The 24,209-nt window shown below is 42.3% G+C and overlaps 1 pseudogene; it reads left to right on the forward strand.

The window, feature by feature from the left end:
* Positions 1-12,436: 12,436 nt before the first annotated feature.
* On the forward strand, positions 12,437-12,754 carry LOC123825301 (annotated as a pseudogene).
* Positions 12,755-24,209: the final 11,455 nt, after the last annotated feature.

Here is a 24,209-nt window from a genome sequence, read left to right on the forward strand (position 1 = left end):
TCTTCTTTCCATCCTCTCTAAAAAGTTGCTAGCTGGGTGGAAGATCACAGTTAACACTATACATAACCAAAGGATCTCCTATCTCTTCTTTATAAGCTGCTACTGTAAATATCATAGAATACTCTCTTGTTGTCTTAAACCATTTTTCCTCCCCACTCCAACTGATCACAAAAAAGAGTAGGTGGAAGTGGTGAACACCAGGATACCCACTGGAAGAGGAAACCCAACAACAAAGGAACCACCAACAGATAACAACAGAAGGTGAAGGAGGGAGTGAAAACCACACAAACCTCAATCTAGGACCTATCTGGAAATACAACTAAAAAGTGGAGAAAATACCCAGTATGAACAACTGAACAAGAGCAAGTGAGAATCCTCAAAGTCTCGTACACACGGAAGAACCATCTTCAGCACAACCTTTCCTCACTATCACAACAAAATACAATCAAGAGGAACCCAAAAGATTGAGTCCCAATCAAGAGGAACCCAAAGAGGCCCACTTCAAGACACATCATAATTAAAATGGCAAAATACCAAGACAAAGAGAGAACCTTAAAAGCAGCAAGGGAGAAACAGGAAGTAACATACAAGGGAGCCCCAATAAGGCTAGCAGCTGACTTCTCAATGGAAATGCTCCAAGCCAGAAGAGAATGGCAAGAAATATTCCAAGTAGTGAGAGCCAGAGGCCTGCAACCAAGGCTACTTTACTCAGCAATCCTCTCAATAAAGATAGAAGGCCAAATAAGGAGCTTCCCAGACAAAAGAAGTCTAAAAGAATACACCTCCACCAAACCAGTTCTGCAAGAGATGCTAAAGGGACTGCTTTAAGGAAAGGAAGGAAAAAAAGAGAGAGAAGAACACAGGTACGAAAATGGCAATGAATATGTACCTATCAATAATAACCTTAAACGTAACTGGATTAAATGCTCCAATCAAAAGACATAGAATAGCTGAATAAGAAAGCATGACCCACACATATGCTGCCTACAAGAGACCCACCTCAGAACAAAAGACCTACACAGACTGAAAGTGAAGGGCTAGAACAAATATTCCAAGCAAATGGACAGGGAAAAAAAAGCCAGAGTGGCAATACTCATATCAGACAGAGTAGACTTCCAAAAAAGGTCCATAAAGAGAGACCCAGAAGGTCAGTACACAATATTCAAGGGAAGAATCCACCAAGAAGACATAAACATTGTAAATATATATGCACCCAACATAGATAGGAGCACCCAAATACATAAAGAAAATCTTAGAGGACTTCAAGAAAGATATTGACAGCAACACAATTATAGTGGGGGATTTTAACACCCCACTGTCAAAAATGGACAGATCTTCCAAACAAAATATCAACAAAGATATTGTGGCATTGAACAATGCCTTAGATGAAATGAACTTAACTGATATATATAGAGCCCTTCATCCCAAAGAAGCTAAACACACATTCTTTCAAATGCACATGGAACATTTTCAAAGATAGAGCACATGATAGGACACAAAACAAGCCTCAACAAATTCAAGAAAATTGAAATCATACCAAGCATTTTCTCTGACTACAAGGAACTGAAATTAGAAAACAACCCCAAGGGGAAAAAACAAAAACACACAAAATCATGGAGATTGAATAGCATGCTATTAAACAATGAATGGGTAAAGGATGAAATTAAGGAAGAAATCAAGAAGTTTCTGGAAACAAACAAAAATGAACTCACAATAACCCAAAACTTATGGAACAAAGCAACAGCAGTCCTGAGAGGGAAGTTCATAGCAATACAGGCCTACCTAAAAAAGATAGAAACATTTCAAACAAACAACCTAACCCTATACCTACAAGAACTTGAGGAACAACAACAAAGACAGCCCAGAGCAAGTAGAGGGAAGGAAATAATCAAGATCAGAGCAGAATTAAATGACATAGAGACTAAAAGCACAATTCTAAGGATCAATGAATCCAGGAGCTGGTTCTTTGAAAAGATAAACAAAATTGACAAGCCTTTAAGCAGGTTCATCAAGAAAAAAGGAGAGAGGACCCAAATAAACACAATCAGAAATGAAAGAGGAGAGATTACAACTGACACCACAGAAATACAAAGGACTGTAAGAAATTATTATGAAGAACTGTATGCCAAGAAATTTGAAAACCTAGGTGAAATGGACAAATTTCTTGAAAAATATAAGCTTCCAAAACTCAATGAAGAACAAGGAGAAAGCCTGAACAGACCTACAACAGCTGATGAAATCCAAGCAGTAATCAAAAAACTCCCAGCACACAAAAGCCCTGGACCGGATGGTTTCACAGGAGAATTCTACAAAACATTTAAGGAAGAGCTAACCCCCATCCTTCACAGACTATTCCAAAATCCCAAGAAGACAGAAAACTCCCAAACTATTTTTATAAAACCAGCATCATCCTAATCCCACAACCAAATAAAGACACAACAAAGAAAACTACAGGCCAAAATCGCTAATGAACATAGCCACTAAAATCCTCAAAAAAATATTGGCAAACTGCATTTAACAATACATTAAAAAGATCATACACCATGATCAAGTGGGACTCATCCCAGGGATGCAAGGTTAGTACAATATTTGCAAATCAATAAACATGATACATCATGTAAACAAAAGGAAAGACAAAAGCCACATGATCATATCAATAGATGCAGAAAAAGCATTTGATAAGGTACAGCACCCTTTTATGGTAAAAACACTCAGCAACGTGGGAATAGAGGGAGCATTCCTTAACATAATAAAGGCCATATACAAGACACCTACAGCCTAAATCATACTCAATGAGCAAAAACTAAAACCTTTCTCACTAAGATCAGGAACAAGACAAGGATGTCTGCATTCACCACCTTTATTCAGCATAGTATTGGGTGTCCTAGCCACATCAATCAAACAAGAAGAAATAAAAAGGCATCCAAATTGGAAAGGAGGAAGAAAAACTGTCATTGTTTGTAGAAGACAAGATAGTGTACATAAAAAACCCTGCAGACTCCACCAAAAAAAATACTTGATCTAATAAGTGAATTTGGCAAAACAGCAGGATACAAAGTCAATATTCAAAAATTGAAGGCATTTTGGTGCACTAGCAATGAAATACCAGAAACAGAAATCAGGGAAAAAATCCCATTTGCTATAGCAACAAGAAAAATAAAATACCTTAGAATAAAGCTAACCAAGGAGGTAAAAGGCCTGTACTCAGAAAACTCCAGAACACTGAAAGAAGAAATCAAGGAAGGCACAAATAAATGGAAGCATGTACCATGCTCATGGATTGGAAGAATTAACATAATCAAAATGTCTATACTACCTAAAGCAATTTATAGATTCAATGCAATCCCTATTAAAATACCAAAGACATATTTCACAGATATAGAACAAACACTACAAAAATTTATATGGAACCATTAACGACCCTGAATAGCTGCAGCAATTTGAGAAAGAAGAACAAAGTAGGTGGGATCACCATACCTGACATCAAACTATTTATATTGCAAGACCACAGTAATCAAAACAGTCTGGTACTGGCATAAGAATGGACACATAGATCAATGGAACATAATAGAGAGCCCAGAAATAAACCCAAGTCTCTATGGTCAATTAATATTCAACAAAGGGGGCAGCAGCATAAAATGGAATAAAAATAGCCTCTTCAACAAATAGTGTTAGGAGATCTAGACAGCTACATGTAAAAAAATGGAATTTAACCACCAACTTACACCATATGAAAAAGTAAACTCAAGATAGATAAAAGACTTAAACATAAGTTGTGATACCATAAAAGTCCTAGAGGAGAACATAAGCCGGAAAATCTCAGATATTCCATGCAGCAATATTTACACTGATACATCCCCAGAGCAAGGAACATAAAGGAAAAAATAAACAAATGGAAATTCATCAAAATTAAAAGCTTCTGCATGGCTGAAGAAAACATTACCAAAATAAAAAGGGAACCAACCATATGGGAAAATATATTTGCCAGTGAAATCTTGGACAAGGGTTTGATCTCCAAAATATATAAAGAACTCACATGACTCCACACCAGGAAGATAAACAATCCAATTAAAAAATGGACAAAGGACCTGAACAGACACTTATCCAAGGAGGATATACAAAGGGCACAGAGACATATGAAAGGATGCTCAGCATTACTAGCCATCAGAGAGATGCAAATTAAAGTCACAATGAGATACCACTTCACACTAGTCAAAATGGCCATCGTAAACAAATCAACAAACAATTAGTGCTGGTGGGATTGTGGAGAAAAGGGAACTAATAAGCCTCTTCAACAACTGGTGTTCAGAGATCTGGACAGCTACATGTAAAAAAATGAAACTCAACCACCAACTTACACCATATGCAAAAATAAACTCAAGATGGATAAAAGACTTAAACATAAGTTGTGAGTACTTGGGTGTACTCTTGGTGGGAATGTAAACTAGTGTAGCCTCTGTGGAAAACTGGAATTTCCTCAAGACACTGAAAATTAGAATTGCCTTTTGACCCAACAATTCCACTACTGTGTTTATACGCTAAGAATCCTGAAACACTGATTCAAAAGAACCTATGCACCCCAATGTTCATAACAGCACAATTTACAATAGCTAAGTGCTGGAAGCAGCCTAGGTATCCATCACTAAATGAATGGATCAATAAACTATGGTACATTTACACAATGGAATACCATGCATCAGAAAGAATGAAGGAGTCCTGCCCTTTGAGACAGCATGGATGAAACTGGAAAGTACTATGCTAAGTGAAGTAAGCCAGGCAGTGAAAGACAAATACCATATGATCTCACCTATAAGTGGTACATAACTAACAAAACAAACTGGCAAGCAAAATATAGCCAGAGACATTGAAACTGATGACAAACTGACAGTAACCAGAGGGGAGGGGAGAGGGAAATAACGTGGGAAAGAAGAGAAAGTGATGTCAATTAACATGAATGAGGGACCTAGGATGGAGCCAAGATGGGGTGGGATGAGGGTGGGTGGTGGGCATGGGTAGAGTGGGGGAAAGTGGTGGTGGGAAAATGGAGACAACTGTATTTGAACATCAAAAAAAGAAGTAAATAAAAAAGAGTTAAGAGGGAAAAAAATAGTGAATTTGTCTCCAGTGGGGCCTCATCTCTGCCTGGCAGAGACAAACCCCACAGCCTTTCACTGTTGAGTAATACATGGTCTGCCGATCCTGGCACTGGCACTCTGTGCTTGGTTCCTCTTCTTTCAAGAGGAAGCTCCCTCAGTCCTGCCACCTCTGCCCGCTGCCCTTGTGAATGGGCCAGCCCCTTCAAGGACTTCATCCTTCCTACTGGTTGTGCTGGGTTTTTTACTTGTCCTTAGTTAAAAGTCTCTTTTTTGAGTAGTCTTTGGTTTATTTCTGGTGTCTAGTCCTCTCTGGTTTTATTTCCAGTTTGATTCTGAGAGGAGGTGTGCTGTGTATCCTCCTACTCCCCCACCACCGTGTACCCCAAGGTATTAAAAAAACTCCATTGTTTTTACCTTTATTATTGAGTTTCAAGACTTCTTTATAGGTCATGATACAAGCCCTTCATCAGGTATATGTGTTGTGAATATTTTTCTCAGTCTGTAATTTGCTTATATATTTTTTGATAGTACTTTCTGATGAATAGAAGTTTTTAAATTTTTATGAAATCTCTTGTATGGTTTTTGGATCCTCCATAAGAAATCTTTGCTTACCCAAAGGTCACAAAGATATTTTCTTAACAGTTTTAATAGTTTCATTATTTTAGGCTCATGATCCATCTTAATTGGTTTTAGTGTCTAGTGTAAAGTAGGCATTGACGTCCTTTATTTTCTAGATGGGTATTCATTGTTCCATCATCATTTCTTGAGAATATTTTCCTTTGCCCATTGAATTCCTTTTTATCAGAAATCACTTGACTGATTAAGAATAGAGTTACCATATGTCCCAGTAATGCCTTTTCTGGGTATCTACTCAAAAAACTCAAAAACATTTATTTGCAAAGATATGTGCACCCCTATGTTCACTGCAACTTTATTCATGGTGGCCAAGACATAGAAACAATCTTTGACAGAGAATTGGATAAAAACAGGCATCTCTCTCTCTCTCTCTCCACCCCCCCATCCCACCTCTTCCTCTGGTGTCTGAAGATATCTTTACTTTGCCTTCATATGTAGAAGTGTATTTTTTTATATTAATTGTTGTTCAAGTACAGTTTTCTGCCTCTTAACCCCATCTCAGCCCACCCCCACCCTCCCTACCTCCATCCCATTGCCACCCCCACCTTGTTATTGTCCATGTGTCCTTTATACTTGTTCCTGAAAACCCTTCCCCTTTTCCCATGAAATTCCCTCCACTCTCCCCTCTGGTTATTGTCAGCCTGTTCTCAATTTCAGTGTCTTTGGTTATATTTTGCCTGTTTGTTTGTTTTGTTGATTAGGTTCCTGTTAAAGGTGAGATAATATGGTATTTGTCTTTCTCCACCTGGCTTATTTTGCTTAGCATAATGCTTTCCAGTTCTATCTATGCTGTCACAAAGGGTAGGAGCTCCTTTCTTTCTGCTGCATAGAATCGAAGAGTATTTTTGCTGGAGATAGAACTATGTGTTTGCAGGTTTCTTGTCTCAGCAGTTTAAAAGTGCCATTTAGTTTCCTTCTAGTTTCCATAGTTTTGATATTACTTTGAAAAAAATGTGTCCTGATTCTCTGGTTGTTCTTAAGGTTTACTACTTAGTTTTGATTAGTAGCTACTTAGCTATTTGACTAGTAGGTGCTTCTCTGGTTTTCTTTGTATTTATTCTGCTTGGGTTTCACTGAACATCTTGAATCTGTACATTGATATATTTCATAATTTTTGGAAAGTTCTTGGTCATTCTCTCTTCCAATTCTACTTTTTTTGTCATTCTCTCCTCCCTTGTGGGATTCCAGTTGCACACAAAACTGAACTTTGGATTCTTGTACTCAGTTCTCTTGAACTCAGTTCTTTTCATTTTTTTCTCTGCAGGGTTCAGTTTGGATAAATGTATTCACCTTTGAGTTTACTAATCCTGTCTGTCACTATTAAATCTATCCAATAAATTTATAATTTCAGGTATTGCATTTTGCAGTTCCAGAAATCCATTTGATAATTTCATAGATTACAATCCTCAGTTGAAGTTCTTTTTAACCATTTTGTTATATTTTCCAGTTTTCACTTTAATATATTTGTAATAGTTATTTAAAATGCCCCTTTTTGTTAATTGCAATATCTGGGTCACCTGTGGGGTCTTCTTCTATTATCCTTTTTTTTCTCCTAAAAATGTGTGACATTTTTTTTGCCTCTTCACATGTATTTTATAATTCTGTGTTGTACAGTACAGATTGTATATAAATGGCCTGAGACTGAAGATGATTATATTTTTCCCCAGAGAGATTTTATCCTTTCTTTGTTAGGCAGATAAGGGGTCAATCACGGCAATATAATTAGAAAACGAACTGGATGGAGTTGGGTTGTTAGACTCAGTCTCCCCCGGTTTGATTTAGACCTAGTCGAATCTCTACCTCCTTAGCCATAAGACAGTGTGGGAAATTTATGTATACCTTTCAGAGGTTTGCACTTAGATCCTAAACTTTCCAATGAACATAGCTTCAAATGTGCAGATATCACAAGGAGACCAGCTGTGTATTTGACACAAACCCCTCTTCTTCTAGCAGATTTTTTTCTCCTAAACACTGTGAGACTGTGGGAAATTTCACTTTGTTATTCTGCATCCTCCCTACCCTACTCCTAGCCTTCTTTGCCACTTAAGCAGAAAACCAGCCATGCTTCATAGGCTCTTTTCAATAGAAGTTTCCACATCTTTAATTATAGGAAATAACTAGACATTGTATCTTAAAATGTTTTATCTTCTGTTTCTTGTTTGGAGGCTCTGGCTAAATAGATATAGGCACTTCTATTTTTTGTCATCCATATCTCTCATCTTTTCTTTATAGTGTCCATATCTACAGCCTTCTTGATATTATTTATGTTGCTTTTTGTTCTTACCAATTTTCCAACTCTCTCTTCTGTTCTTTGGCTGAATACATTCTGCTCTTTACCCCATCTACTGAGTTGTTTCAATGATCAGTGACGATGCTTGTCATTCTTAACATTTATGGATATTTTCTGTATTGCTCTTCTTGCTTCATATTTACAGTATCCTTCCTATGTCTTGACACTATGTATTATTCTTATTGTAAATCTTCTGCCCAGTCTATTCATTTTACTTCTTCTGCATAGTCATTCATTTGGCAGTTGTCCTTGACTCTGTGCTCATGTTCCCTTACAAATGTCAGTTCTCTTGGCCAACAGTGTGCACTTTGGGAGGAGGAGTGAGATTAAAGACAAGATTCCAGCTTTGTCTACTTTTGGTAATGTTAGGAAGACAGTGTCTTGTGGTGTAGAGCCTCTGAGCACGTGTTGTCTGTTTGTAACTGTCCACAGATAAACCAGAGAGCTCTGCCTTCCAGAGGACACCTCTGAGCTTTGCCCAAGTCATTCCTCTTTTCTAAGCACTGCCTTGCTCTTTGTGGTCACTTACCCCAGCCAAGGTGTGGAAGGGAAGAGAGACTGCTCAGTGGCTGCCTGCCAGCCTTTGTTTGGTGAACCTATTTCACACTTAGCAGCTCCAGAAGGGCCTTTAGGTTACCTTCCCATTTCTAGCTGCTGTTGTGCTATATTCTGCCCACAGAGGTGATAGGACGGGCTACTATATAACTGGAGGATTGTGGAGGAGGGAAAACTCCACAGATGAGATGAGACTCTTCCCCCAGGCTCTCATTCACTCTTGATATCCAACTCTCTCCATCTTAACGCTGCAGTATTCATCTATACTGGGAACTGCCTGGCTTCTGGTTTCTTCAGAGATTAGGTTCTGGGATATATCACCCCTCTCTCATGTATACAGTGTCTCCAAGGTTGAGTTTAGGGGAGGGTGTCTGTAGTCCACTCAATTTAGCATTAAGATAGGAATCAAACACCCCCATCTACTTTCCATCTTGAGAAATTCCCCAATATTTCTGGTCTGCTAATGGTTCTTCATCTTATTTTTTTATCTTCACCCTAGGACAATTGTTTAAATTGATTTTAGAAAGAGGAAGAGAAGGGGGAGGGAGAGAAAAGGAAAGAAAGAGAAAAAGGAAGAAAGGAAGGAAGGAAGGAAGGGAGGGAGGGAGGGAGGGAGGGAGGGAGGGAGGGAGGGAAAGAAAGAAAGAAAGAAAGAAAGAAAGAAAGAAAGAAAGAAAGAAAGAAAGAAAGAAAGAAAGAGTAACACTGATATGAGAGACATCTATCAGTTGCCTCCCATACCTGCCCCAAATGGAAATCAAACCTGCAACCTAGGTATGTGCCCTGACTGGAAATTGAATTCACAACCCTTTGGTGTATGGGATGACACTCCAGCCAAATGAGCCAGCTGGCCAGGGACTTCATCTTATTTTTAAACTTCTGTTATGCATTGATTATTTTAAAAGTTATTTATATCCTGTCATTTCAAATGTAAGACTTTATTCTAAAAGCCTTCTTTCTCTCCTGAAGGATCTCATACTTAGTAAAAAGCTGGGTTCTCATCCTCTTTTACCCCAGTTTTTTCCATCTGTAAAACTGGAGTTACTGGACGAGATCATAATTGAGGGCCTTTCTACCTCCCCTGGGATATCACACCGAGGATCAAACCCAACTATGTTTGCCTCATTTTCTTCTTTACATTTCATATCAGTTCAGAAATGTGGGTGATGGCACTATATTCTTCCTGATTTCACTCTGGTTGTGAGCAGTCAGAGAGCAAAATATAGAGCTGAGAAGTGAAGACTGTTTCCTCTTAGGAAAAAAATAGCATAAATTACCTACAAAAACAATTACTATAATAAGCAGCTGAGTTAGGTGAATACAGGACTATCCTGAGAAACATAAACCTGGTGGCAAGAGTGAGAATATGGAGTGGGGATAATTTAAGGATTTCTTAGTATTCTCAAAGCAAAAGCAGAATTTCAAATTACTTTGAGCTTGACCTTTGGCCTCTCAAAGGCCTGAGGTTGCTAATGACTAATGTGAAATTATAACTCTTTAAGAGCTAGTGTATCTCTGTGTGGCCTATGATGCCATAAAACAGTAATAAACTGAATGGCCTCCAAGAATTTTGCCCATATTATTTTAATGATGTCTTTTTGCAGAGGCAGAAACCATAATGCTTCTGGGACGAGATCAAATCCATTCTAAGAAGGGTTGAGGGGAGTTGAAAGGAGCATGGGATGCTCACTCTCCCCTAAATATATCCTTGAACTTGTATTTTGATTGTTCAACCTGTGACCCCAGGCCGTAAAGACCCGAGCCTGACAACTCTCACCCTGAGAGGGCTGGGGTAATGTGTGGGGCCTTTGAGGTTCAAGAATGAGGCATAGGCAGGTCTCGCTTCCCGCTGTCCGTGATTTTAGGCATCATAAAGCCATAAACTATTGGGCAAAGACCTCAGCTCAACACTCATGTACAGATGGAGAAACTGAGGCTGAGAGAAGCCAGAGAACACCTACTACGAGTCAGAGTGAGTCAGTAGCTGACCTAGGACTACAACCCAAGGCCTCTTACTTCTATGCAAGAGTATAATTCCTGTACCCAGGTGCTTAGTAGGTCCCTAGAGCTCCTGAGCCCCCTCCCCCACATTGAGGTTGAGGGAGAGCCTGGGTCAGGCATAGAGTAAGGGCTAACTAAAGATGTATTACAATGGTGGGTGCTGCGGTATGCTGTCGGGACCCCTCTTCGTGACTGAAGGACTTACTCCCCCAGCTGCTAGGAGCACTACAGGAAGAATCCTCTCATCTTTAAGTCTTCATTGGGAATTGCTTCTGCTAAAGAAAGTAAACTAGATAATGTCATTCCCCCTTCTCAGGAGATACACATGCAATGACGGATTAGAACTTGGCTATAAAAGGCCAATCCTGGCCCCAACACAGAACAATTCTAAAGAGGTCATCCTAACTTCAGAGACCCCTGTGGGATTAGCCAGGTCCTTTGTTGAGACTGTATTGTGGCCCAGCTTCTCCCTCTGCACAGTCCTATTTCCTTCCTTTTTTTCTCCTGGCATTAAGCCTAAGAGCATCCCTAATAAACTTTCTGCATGCTAGAAAGTCCATCTCAGAATCTGCTTTCCCAGAACCAATCCTGACACGCTAGGTTGAATTACAGTCATGAGGAAACCTAGGGAAGAAGCTGGGGTCAGGTGGGTTCAACCGTGGAGGGAGAGCAGGTGAAGAGAGATGGGCCATTAGATAGAGTATAGACTCTAGACCTGGACGCCAAGATTCCCTCCTCCCCACAGCAGCTCCCTGCCCTATTGTGATCTTGCTTGCAACCCCAAAGCAGAACGGGGTGAGGGTGTGTCATCGTTGCTGTTCCAAGCTGTGAACTTTACTACTACTTACAACCATGCTATGTGTTCCAGTGAATTGATCTCTCCTATTCCTCAGAGACACTATCCAAATCTTCTCCCTTTTCTTAGACTCTGCCCACTCTCATTTCCCTTGCTCTCAGAAGATTATCTTGCCTTTCACTTTTACTTTACAGGAAAAAATTAAAATTAAGCCTTCTCTTGGGCCTCCATTTGTTTTCCATCTCATCCCCATTACCCCATCATCACCTCCTTCTCTCCAGCCTAAGGAAGATGTGGCTCTCCCCAAGTAGGCCCTGAATCCTGTCTCTTTCTGCCTCCTCAGAAAGGCAGTTCTGTGGTAAGTTCTCCCTCAGGGGACTTACCTTATTCCTCTGTATTTCATCCTTCCCTTGGGCACATAAACATGCTCAGATCTTTCAGATCTTGAAAAACACACTGCAACCATAGTTATCCCTTGCTTTTCAACTACTGGTCCTTCCATTCAACAAACTGTAACTGAACAACTACTGTGCCAGGCACTATTCTAGGTGCAGGAGTACAGCAGTAAACAAAAGAAAGCCCTGACTCTCATAGAACTTATGTTCTATGGAGGGAGATAGAAAACAAATATATAAACAATGAATACATAATATTGACAGAAGGCAAATAAGTGCTGAGTGGAAAAAATCAGAGTAAAGGAGTTGGGGATGACTGACAATGAGGGTATAAGTGGGTATCACTTTATATGGGGTAGTTAGGGAAGGCCTCCTTGGTGAGGTAAAATTTGAACAGAAACCTAGAGAAAGTAAGGGAATGAGCTATTGGGGAAAAGAATGTCCCCGTCAGGAGGAATAGCAAGTATAAAGATCCTGAGAAAAATGGGGCTGGTATATTCAAGGAACAACCACACAGGACATAGAATAAAGAAAGAGAGACTGTGGCAGGAGATGAGACTGAAAGAATAGCAAGGGGCCAGGCCATGTAGGGCTCTACAGGCCAGTTTAAAGCCTCAGCTTTGGCAGGAGCCTGCAGAACTGAGTCATCTGTCATGAGTCATCTGTCATGCTGCTCTTCTGCCCCGGCTGCGGGAGTGGGTTTATCATGGAGAAGGGACAGTGCTGCCACCCTTTCACCTGCAACACAGCCCCTACCTGTACAACATCACCCTCAGGTTGACAAATCTGAAGTATCCAAAGCTGAAAGAAGTGGATGATGTGCTTAGTAGAGTAGCTGCCTGGAAGAATGTTGCCTCTGCTGCAGAGCCTTGTCCGAGATGTGAATATCCTCACTCCTATTTCATGCAGCGTCAGACCCACTCTGCCAACGACCACCTTCTACAAGTGCTGCAATGCTCAGTGTGAACACCACGGGAGGAACTAGAGCCAGGCTGGCCCAGCTGCGTCACTGTCTGTTTACCTTCTTCCTCAGAGTAAATTCCCTGCTAGAAGCAAGCACTTCATGTCCTGAGGGTCTTTTTAGTTGGGGTGGAAAACTAACCTTTTTAAAGGTTGTTGGCTAGTGTATCAGGAAATGGATGGCCCACCTGCCAATCAGTGGATGTACTCATTAATGTCCAGGGAGATTTTGTGTGTGGGATTATTCACAACTAAGTAAACTCTGTTCAAGGTTCTGTTCATTCATCTTTTACATTTATAGAGCAATTGACATTCTTTTTACCATCCACCAACATTCTTAAATATTTACAGTGTTTGCACAACTAATAAAGTAAAACATTAATTTAGTGCATTGGTTGTTCCTAAATATTTAACTGTTAATTGCAAACTTAGTTAATCAAAATTTATTCTGAATATTTAACTAAAATGAAAAGTTTAATATTGCCTTCTTAGTGTTTTATATGCCTTAAGAAGTAGATGTCAAATCATAAATCATAATTCTGAAATTAACTATACTTAGGACTAAACTGTTTACAAAATTGCTAATAATGTAGATTTAAATGTATTCTTTCTATTCTTTCTTCTTAGGATTATAATAAATTTATTAGGCACTCAAAAAATAAAAAAGATGCAGATTTGCCCTGGCCAGGTGGCTCAGTTGGTTGGAACATCATCCCGTACACCAAAAGGTTGCAGGTTTGATTCCCGGTCAGGGTACATACATACTTTGCAGGTTCAGTCCTGAGTCAGGGTGCATATGGGAAGCAACCAGTCAATGTTTCTCTCTCTTTCTCTCTCTCCTCTTCTTCTGTCTCTCTAAAAATCAATAAACATAACCTAAGGTGAGGATTTAAAACAATAAAGACTCAGCTTTTACCCTGAAGAAATCTGAGTGAGAGAATGATAACTTGCCTTTGGTTAGAAGGATCATTCTAGCCTCTGTGTAGAAAGTGAACTATAGAGAGAAAAGATGGAGGCAAAGAGACCAATCAGGATGATACATGGGTCACCGGCCAGCAGTGATCACGGAATGCTGAGGATGGCTCATCGAAACTCGAGAAAAAACATACACAGAGACAACCAGGTCCTGTGGGGGAATAGGAACAGCAGGGCCACTCCTCACGTGGGGAGCACTTGGCCACCCTGTCTCCTGGAGGCGCTATGGCCACCCTCCCTAGTGGGGAGAGGGCCCTGTTCCCCCTCTGGAGAGGCTTTTTATTGGTTTTGTTTTGAATAAGAATTCAGGTAAAAGCTCATTACTCATTGCTAGAAAGTAAGGATCAAACAACAGATAACAAGGAAGTCTGAGGGCCTATTTTGAGTCAGGGTCAAAGAGCTGTAAGACTTTTAAGGAACAAATTAACTTCCTCCTTGGACCCTTCTCATTCAACTGAGAGCATTCCAAACAAAGAAGGTTTCACAGGGTTTTACATATTCTTTCTTAGGCCTGATCACCCAGGGAACCGCCCTTTTCAGCACAGAGCTGCACCACCCTGCCATTGTTTCAGGCTTAGGTGGAGCAAGGGAACTAAGGCAACCAAGAGATAAGGAGATTTTCTCCCAGATGATGAGGACTCCGGCTATATCAAAGCCGAGGAGCGAGAGTCCATCACCCTCTTTTGCTGTAGCCCCCAAAGTCCTTCTTTGGGGGGCCTCCCACGTGATTGTGCCTGTGTTAGGTCGTTCCCCCCTTGGGGAATCTTATCCGTCTTTGGCTAACCGACCAAACTTTGGGGTTCAGTTATGAATGAAGCAGCAGGAGCAGCACTCCTGCCAGAGAGATAAGCTTTTTGTCTCCTTGCTGGCTTATGGTCCCAAGGGCGTTCCCTTAGCCTTAGCCTAGGTGGGGGTTACAGCTTCTGATACCAGGCAGGGCAGTTCCCAACATCAGGAGGCTATACAATGCAGGCAAATCATGGGAATGGCTTGGACCAGGGTGGTAGCAGTGGAGTTGGAGAGAGGTCATCAAGCTCTGAATATATTTTGAAGATAGAGCCAGTAGGGTTGGTGATATGGGGTTTGCAAGAAAAATATTAAGGAGAAGTACAAGGTTTTAAGCCTGGTCTACTGGAAGAAGGGAGTTGCCATAACCTGAAATCAGGAAAGCTATAGGACTAATGGTTCACTTTAGTTTTATATCATTCTGTTTCTTTGATGGTGGGTAGGGGTGTTACAGAACAGAGAAGGGGGGCCTGGGGCAATATACTATTATTGAAAGAAGGCCCCGGGTCCGTTATGTCCACCGCCCTAGGAAAGACATCTCTCAATGCCAGAGATTCGTGAAAAGGAAAGGAAATGTTTATTTAATGCTATACAAACTTCAAGTAGTGACCTAATGTCTTTATCAAAAATCCTAAAGTCCCTAAAAACTCCCACAAACAGACACAGTCCTTCCTTCCTTCCCCCTTTGCCCAATCCAGAGTACTGTATCTCAGGAAAGGAAATAGAAGTCCATGGCTCAGGCAGTCCTCTGGTTCTTCCCAGTTAATACTCCATCTCGACTGGGAGACCTCCCTGGGTTCCCAGCACCCTCAGCTGAGTCGCCGGGATCTCTGCTAAAACCAGGTGGTGGTTCCCCTTCTAAAGCTGCGGGGGGTCCCCGCTCTGTCCAGGCCTCGTGGTTCTCCCTCTCAGGGCTGCGGGAGTCTCCACTCTGTCAAGGCTGCGTGGTTCTCTCTCCTAAAGCAGCACGGTTCTCCCCCTCTCAGGGCTGTGCATGGCTCTCCTTCTCAGGGCTGCGTATGGCTCTCCTTCCTAAAGCAGCATGGTTCTCCTTCCTAAAGCAGCATGGTTCTCCCCCCTCTCAATGGCTGCCAAGTCTGGGTTTTTAAATCCCCACGGCCAATCTTCCTCTGCAGCCTCATTTCCGACTCCTCCCACACTCGGCTTCACATGCCAGAACTCGTATCCTTCCAGCTTTACTGGGCTGCCATCATGAGTCTGGGCAGGTGTGGCCCCATGTCCTGGAGCCAATCTTCTCCGAGCTCCCACGCAGGCGCTGTAGCTTGGGGGACCTGCCCCCAGTCACATCTTGGTGGAGAAGTTACTTCCATTCCCCTGGCTCAGGGCATGGCCACAGCTTTTTAACATATCTAAGCGACCAGCCAAAGGCTATAGATATGTTAAATGACCACACCAGAGGGTAGCTGCAAGGCTGTTGCTATGCAAAACAGCTCTCAATGGCCCTGCTCCATTTGTCCCTTCCCCCAACCCACACCGTGGGTGGGGGGATGGAGACATCTTAAAATCTCCTGGACACCTTAAGTTCTGGACCCCATTTCAAATGCCCATTTGGGGTCCCCTCTCTTGGTTGCACCCTGTAACAGGGGTAGAATGGAAATTATAAGTTTGGAGACAAATGGAGATATTGAGTAGGCAGTTGGAAATACAGAATTCAAGGACAGTCCAAGATGGAGATTTGAATTAGAGAGTTGTTAGCACATAGTATTTAAATAGATGAGATGGCCAAGAAAGTGGATGTAGACCCAGAAGAAAAGATTTCTGAGTATTAAGTCTTAGGGCTCCCCAACATGAAGAGCCTAGGAAGGAGAGAAGGACCCAGTTTAGGAGACTAGAAGGAGCAATCAGTGAGTAAGGTGAGAAGAAAAGCAAGACAGGGAAGTTCTAGGAGCAGAAAGTGTTTCCATAAAGAGATTGAGTAAATCAGGGGAGATAGTGAAAAGAGTATGATGTAGGAGCGAGGCAGAATGGCTGGAGTGATACCTTTGAGTAGGTAAGTGTGCACAAGAGGATGGCCAGCCTCAACAGGAGTACCTATCCTTAATGTACAGCACCAGGGCCAGGCAGAGTATGTGGGCCTAGATGCTCTATCTCTCCTCCCAGCTCCGATCTTCTCAAGGGTGGCTTTCCCTTTCAGCCTCCATCATCTGTCTCCTTTCCTAGTTTCCAACTGGAACACTGGCATTGAGGAGCATCATTGTAGACCTAGGATGGAGTGAGGATAGAAGCCCTCTTAAGGTGAATTTCCTCCACCAGGAAGGGGCAAAGGGTAGCAAGTGCCTATGTCAAACATGGCAGGGAGAACTCGAAAAGGAGAAGGGGAGAAATGTCTGTTCAGGTCCTCTGCCCATTTTTTAATTGAATCATTTGTTGTTTTTTTAGGTTAAGTTGTATGAGCTTCTGATATATATTGAATATTAACCTCTTATTGTATGTATCACTGAGAAATATCTTTTCCCATTCAGTAGGTTGTTAATGGTTTTCTTAGATGTGTAAAACCTTTTTAGCATGATGTAGTTCCATTTGTTTATTTTTTTCTTTTGTTTCCCTTGCCTGAGAGAGACATATCCAAAAAGATATTGCTAAGAGCAATGTCATAGAATTTACTGCTTGTTTCCTTCAAGGAGTTTTATGGTTTCAGGTCTTACATTTAAGTCTTTAAACTGTTTTGAGATTACTGTTGTATATGGTGTAAAAAATTGGTCCAGTTTCCCTCTTTTGCATGTATCCATCCATTTTTCCCAACACCATTTATCGAAGAAACTGACTTTACCCCATTGTGTATTCTTGCCTCCTTGTTATAGATTAACTGACCATTATTACTCAGCCATAAAAAAGAATGAAATCTTACCATTTGTGACTACATGGATGGACCTAGAGAGTATTGTGCTAAGTGAATCAAGTCAGACAAAGACAAATACCATATGACTTAACTTATATGTGGAATCTAGAGAAGAAAATAAATGAACAAACAAAACAGAAACAAACTCGTAGATACAGAAAACAAATTGATGGCAGCCAGATGGTAGGAGTGTTGGGGAGATGGTTGAAAAAAGTGAAGGAATTAAGAAGTACAAATTGCCAGTTATAAAAATGGTTACAGGATGGAAAGTACCGCATAGGGAATTTAGTCAATAACATTATAATAACTATGTATGGTGTCAGATATGTACTAGACTTGTTGGGATGATTACTTTGTAAGTAAGATAAATGCCTAATCACTATGCTGTACACTAGAAGTTAATATAATGTTGTCTGTCAACCATAATTTGTAAAAAATTTTAATGAAAAAAAAAAAGAACAGGGAATTTGGAGGTCACCTGTTAGTCCCTTCCTGGCTGTGCAGGTTTCCTGTCCATGATGTAGCCTACTTCACTAGTCCTGCCTGCGACAGGGCAGAATGGGAAGCCCTTCCAGTGCTCTCAGTGAGAAAGAGCTGGTGGCTCAGCTGGTTACGGAGGAGATTGAGGATGATGCTTGGAGGAAGAGGAGGCAGAGGCCCAGAACAGCTGACCTACTTCTCCTAGCCACTTGGCCACTACTTGGCAAGCTGGGATGTCCTGGTTTCTAGCCTACTGTACTGTCTGTATCCCACTTCCACCAGCCAGGGTTAAGGCATTCACTCCAGAGTTCAAGTGTTCAAGGTCAAGTTTTCTCATCACAGAGGATGGGGTAGAGGGTGGGGGTAGGTGGGGGAGTGAGCATGGGTAGCCTGGAGGACAATGAGCCAGGTTTCCCCCTTGAGGGAGCTCTCAAGATACCTGGGGAGATATGCCAGGGGTCGAGTAGAGAACAATGGGCAGTGAGTGTCAAAACAGACAGGATTGAAGCTGGCACCTGTGTCATAAGCCTTGGGGAAGTAAGTGGACTGTCCAGTTTCAGAGGAGTACATCTGATAGACTCCTTTTCCCTGAAGTGAGAGGAACCAGACTGTGTGAATATTTACAGAGGGGTGGAGGGTGGTGGAGAGGGATCACGTTTTGACAATAGTGTTGTCCCCAACAGGATGAAGGGCTGATTGGGGAATTTCTAGGGTGAGGGGAGAAACTTGGTGGCTGGGGTCATTCTTCAAAGGTGGACACATATTTCCCTGAGCAGATGAAGTCATTGCTGCTGCTGAAGTCCCTGCCTGGAAACCCAAGTGTTTCCTTGCAGAGTCTGGCTGTATAGATCTCTTTAGAAGTTATGTTTGTGATGATCTCATCATGGGAAATCAGGAAAGAAGAGGTGCTGAATCTGTTACTGTGCTGAAAGACCATCTTTAAGAAAACAAATGCAAGATTGTATTCATTAGCAACTACTAGCTCTCAAAGTGGAAAAAGCCAATAAGAGATAACAGCCCACAGCTGAGTAGTAACAGTGCGTGAAGTGGGCCGGTAGGTAGGGAGCCCCACTTCTGGTGGCAGAAACAGGGCAGAGGGACATGGTTAGAATATTGAGCCTTGGTCACTGCCTGAGGACGCTGCAGCTCACACAGCCTGCTGATCTCAACCGGGCTTTTCTCCAGGAGCACTGACCCAAGTGGAGACCTAGCAGTAGCCAAGATATGGTCCAAGAGGAGCTACTTCCATCACATACTACATTTTTCCAGAAGAGAGGGACAGTGGGCTGAGAGAAGCCAGGGAAGGAAAGGGGGCTAGCAATGGCCATTGGTGGTCCTGCCTCAGAAATGAGGGATTGACATAGAGACAGCAGTTTGAGAACTCCCCACTGGGAAGGACAATAAACTGTTCTCACCATTGGGCAGTTAAGCCTTCCCTGTGTCCCATAGTCCCTGTGGGACTATGTTCAGATGTCTTGAAGGTAGCCGGGCACATTGTCTCAAGCCCAACTAAAATCAAATGACCATAATAGACTCTGCAACTGGAAACAGCAATATCAGTACTAAAGATTTGGCACCTAGATTGAGATGAGGATTTCTGAATTTTAAGTGGTTTATCCACTCTTCCTTACGAGGCTCTCCATTGCTGACTTCTGATGCTGGACTCCTTGTTCTCCCAGCCAAGGGCACTCGACCTTACTCTTCAAGCTGGAGCTGTTAAGTCTGTTCTGTGCTCTCTTCTCTGAGCCCGTCTTAGGCCAAACCTAAGAGCAGGGCCAGGGTGAGGGTGACATAAAGGAAGCACCTATGGCACAATATTCAAGGAGGCCTCACTCTCAGTTATTAGCAAGTTATTTGCATGTGAGTAGAAGTCATTAGACAAAACAACTCCTCATGTGATGGAAGATTTTCCTGGGCACTGTGGTGCTGCTTTTATTTTGTTGTTTTGTTTTTAACTCTGGCCCAACCCATCTCTTTGGAGGACTACCCTGGCACTCTAACAGCAGGACACAGACTCGGAGATGGACTCCTGGTGTTTGGAGCCCCATGGCCCTGGGTTATGGCAAAGGAAGAGGAAATGGAGGTGGGACCTGAATGGTTCCACCAGGGACATGGGAGGAGTAGGGCAGACAGTGAAGAGGGTGACCAAGGAAGAAATAAGACAAGTGGGTCAAATGAAGGCAGCCAGTCATACAAGCCCTACTGGGGGATATGTGTCAGGGAGGGGGTGAGCCTCCTTAGAGGCGCCTCCCCTTTTTTAGGCTGCTCCTGTTTCGTTGCTGGCCAGGACAGTCCAGGTGGGTATACTTGGATCTAGACACCTGAAGTCTACTCCAACACTCAAGTGCTGGGAATAAGAAACTAGAAAGCAGGAACCTGCAGTTGTTGCTATGTACCATATGCAACCCTACACAGGATCTGGTCATTTAGAGGAAATGCAGTGGCCTTACACAGTATGGGCAAGATGGATGGCTCCAAAGGCAGCCTGGTGAGCCTGAAATGAGTGAGCAGGGTGGGGGTGGCCTTTGCCAAGGTATCAAGGACTTGAGGCCTGAAAACACAAACACTTCACCAAATAATATGCAGCCACCAGCCTGAGCAGAGTGAGGCCAATGCTGGGATATTGGTGTCATAGGAATCCTTGAAAAGATGCCCAAATAGGGCCTTAAACCCCAGCACTGACATAAGTCAATTTTTTTTCTTATGGAAACAAATAGATTTTCAGTATCATTCCCAGGCCAGGCATGTCAATGTCCGTGAGCTGCTTTCTGAAAGATGGGCTCCTTAGCTGCTCGAGACAGCTGCTCTGGGCTCTGGAGCTGTTTGCTTGATTCAAGTGTATTCAGTCAATGAGGGGATCCTTGTCCTTTGATATGTCAGAGGAGGCAAAAGGAAGTTGAATCTCACCGTGAACTCATACTTTCTTTCCTAAGGAGAGTAATTAGAGGCTCAGACGCCCTCACACCTGCTGTTCCTTTGCCAGAATAATGGTCTGATGTTTCTTACAGATAGCCTGGGAAGGACAAGACTATCAAAGGTAATCATTTTTTCCTCATTAGTCTTGAGTGAGCAATGGTAGCTTGGGGGCCAGGCCAAGAGCTGAAAGCAATCTAGAGCTGGCGTGGCAGCTCCGCAATGCCTCCAGGTACCAGGCTCCTTCTGACTTTCTCCTGGCCACCCTTAGCTTTTGTCCTCTTTGTTACACGATGGCTGCTTTACTTTTGTTTGGTGTCTGCACTCTGGGCACTGAGAAAAGGGAGAGTGAAAAGCAAAAGGCAAAGACACATGCCAGTAAGCCCGTTCCTTTAAAAAAATTTTTTGTGTGTGTTGAAATACACATAAAAATTTACCATCTTAATTTTTTCCAAGTTTTATTTATTCATTTATTTACTTAAAATATATTTTATTGATTATACTATTACAGTTGTCCCATTCCCCCCCCCCCCCCACACACACACCTTTATTTCCCTCCGCCCTGCATACCCCCTCCCACCCTCATTCCCACCTTTCAGTTCAGGTCCATGGGTCGTACATGTAAGTTCTTTGGCTTCTGTGTTTCATACACTATACTTAACCTCCCCCTGTCTATTTTCTACCTACCATTTAGACTACTTATTCTCTGTACCTTTTTCCCCTCTCTCTCCCTCCCACTCCTCCACTGATAATCTTCCATGTGGTCTCCATTTCTGTGGTTCTGTTACTGTTCTAGTTGTTTGCTTAGTTTGTTTTTGTTTCTAGGTTCGGTTAATAACTATGAGTTTGTTGTCATTCTGCTGTTCATAGTTTTGATCTTCTTTTTCTTAATAAGTCCCTTTAACATTTCATATAATAAGGGCTTAGTGATGATGAACTCCTTTAACTTGACCTTATCTGAGAAACACTTTATCTGCCTTTCCATTCTAAATGAAAGCTTTGCTAGAGAGAGTAATCTTGGGTAAAGGTCCTCGCCTTTCATGACCTGGAATACTTCTAACCAGCCCCTTCTTGCCTGCAAGGTCTCTTTTAAGAAATCAGCTGACAGTTTTACTGGAACTCCTTTGTAGGTAACTCTCTCCTTTTCTCTTGCTGCTCTTAAGATTCTCTCCTTATCTTTAATTTTGGGTAATGTAATGATGATGTGCCTTGGTGTGTTCCTCCTTGGGTTCAACTTCTTTGGGACTCTCTGAGCTTCCTGGACTTCCTGGAAGTCTATTTTCCTTTGCCAGATTGGGGGAGTTCTCCTTTATTATTTGTTCAAATAAGTTTTCCACTTGTTGCTCTTCCTCTTCTCCTTCTGGCACCCTTGTAATTAGGATGTTGGAATGTTTAAAGGTGTCCTGGAAGTTCCTAATCCTCTCCTCATTTTTTTGAATTCCTGTTTTTTCATTCTGTATTGGTTGAATGTTTCTTTCTTCCTTCTGCTCCAAAACATTGATTTGAGTCCTGGTTTCCTTATCATCACTGTTGGTTTCCTGTGTATTTTGCTTTATTTCACTTTGGATAGCCTTCATTTGTTCCTTCATTTTGCAACTGAGCTCAATCAGTTTTGTGAGCTTCCTGATTACCAGTGTTTTGAACTGTGCATTTGATAGGTTGGCTATCTCTTCGTTACTTAGTTGTATTTTCTCCAGAGCTTTGATCTGTTCTTTTATTTGGGCCACTTTTTTTTCTATCAGTGCCTATTGATTTATTTTTAGAGAGAGGGAAAGGGAAGGAGTGAGAGAGGGAGACAAGCACTGATGTGAGAGAGAAACATCAAATGGTTGCCCCTCATTCACGCCATGACTGCGACACTACCAGGGACCAGACATTGAGCTGGCAACCTTTCATTTTGTGGGATGATGCCCAACTAACAGCTATACCAGTCAGGTCCCATCTTAAACATTTTTAAGTGCACAGTTCAGTAGTATTAAGTGAATTCACATTGTTTTGCAACCAATTTTCAGAAGTCTTTTCATCTTGCAAAACTGACCCGCTATATCCATTAAATGACAACTCTGCATTCTGTCCTCCCCACAAACCCTCGCAACCACCATTCTACCTTCTGTCTCAACAAAGTGACTGCTCTAGATAGCTCACTGTCTAGAATCACAAAGTATTTTGGTTTTTTTGTGACTGGCTTATTTCACTGAGCATAATGTCCTCAAAGTTCATCCATGTTGTAGCATGTGTCAGAAATTCCTTCCTTTTTAAGGTTGAGTAATGTTCTGTTGTACGAATATACTATATTTTGTTTATCCACTTGATGTCCATTGATGGACACTTGGGTCGCTTCCACCTTTTGGCTATTGTGAATAATGCTGATATGGACATGAATGCACAATATTTCTTTAAGACCCTGCTTTCCATTCTTTTGGGTACATACCCAGAAGTGGAATTTTTGGATCCTATGATAATTTTATTTTTAATTTTTTGAGGAAATACCCTGCTGTTTTCCATAGTGTAAGTCTTCTCCTTTAACAAGCTTTCCCCAAAACTCCAAACAGAGAGCTTCACTTCTGTCTCATGGGCCACATTGAGTCACACAACCACCTCTGCTGCAAGCAGTCTGAGAAAGGATGCATTTTTAACTAGACATGTAACAAACATTATCTGAATTGAAGAGAGTCCTCCATGCTGAAATGTTCACTCTAGCTGTTTGTGCTTGGGGCCAGGTAGCTGAGTCTCAGCAGAGCCTGTCCTGCAGACATGCTGTGTATCCCCTGCCCCAGCTGTCTGCCCTTTCTGGGGAATCAGTGCCCTCTCAGGTCACTGCTTCCAGGAATGAGAGCCAATACTCACTTCCTTCCTTCCTTCCTGACCTGTCCTCTTAAAAAACTGTATCATAGTGTCTTTTGCCTTTTATCATAAGTCTCCCCCCAGGCCCACTATCCGTCACGGCTGAGTCATGCCTTCCCTGCCAGGCTATAGTCCTCTGGGACATGACCCTGTGTCACCACACAGGGCATGGAGCACAGAACTGACTTGTGGACAAAGGGAGGAAAGTAAATTCCTCTAGATGTGTTCAAGGGTTCCGCTGCAGGACTCCTGGCTGTCAGCCCAGGGATGCCTCTCTCCCCGTACTCTTTGCCCCAGGTTGTGTGGGTCCCAGTGGGGCTACTCTTCCTGAGACCTGCCAGGCCAGGCCCAGGCAGCACAGGGCCTGACAGGGCAGGGGGAGCCGTGTGGATTGGTGGGGAAGCTAATGACTTCCAGGGACCCTGGACTGGATGGCCTGGCCTTGATGCCCCACACCCTCCTCCCATCCCTAGGAGCAGCCAGAAAGACAGCCACCATCAAACTTATATTCAGGAACCCTTCTGCACAGAGACTCAAACACAGAGTTTCTCTGCGTTCACAAAGACACATACCCACACACCATGAACACACACACCCACGCACCATGAACACACACACACAT

The sequence above is a fragment of the Phyllostomus hastatus genome, unplaced genomic scaffold, assembly GCF_019186645.2.
Source record: "Phyllostomus hastatus isolate PE091 unplaced genomic scaffold, TTU_PhHast_1.1 phas_contig_62, whole genome shotgun sequence".
NCBI lineage: Eukaryota > Metazoa > Chordata > Mammalia > Chiroptera > Phyllostomidae > Phyllostomus > Phyllostomus hastatus.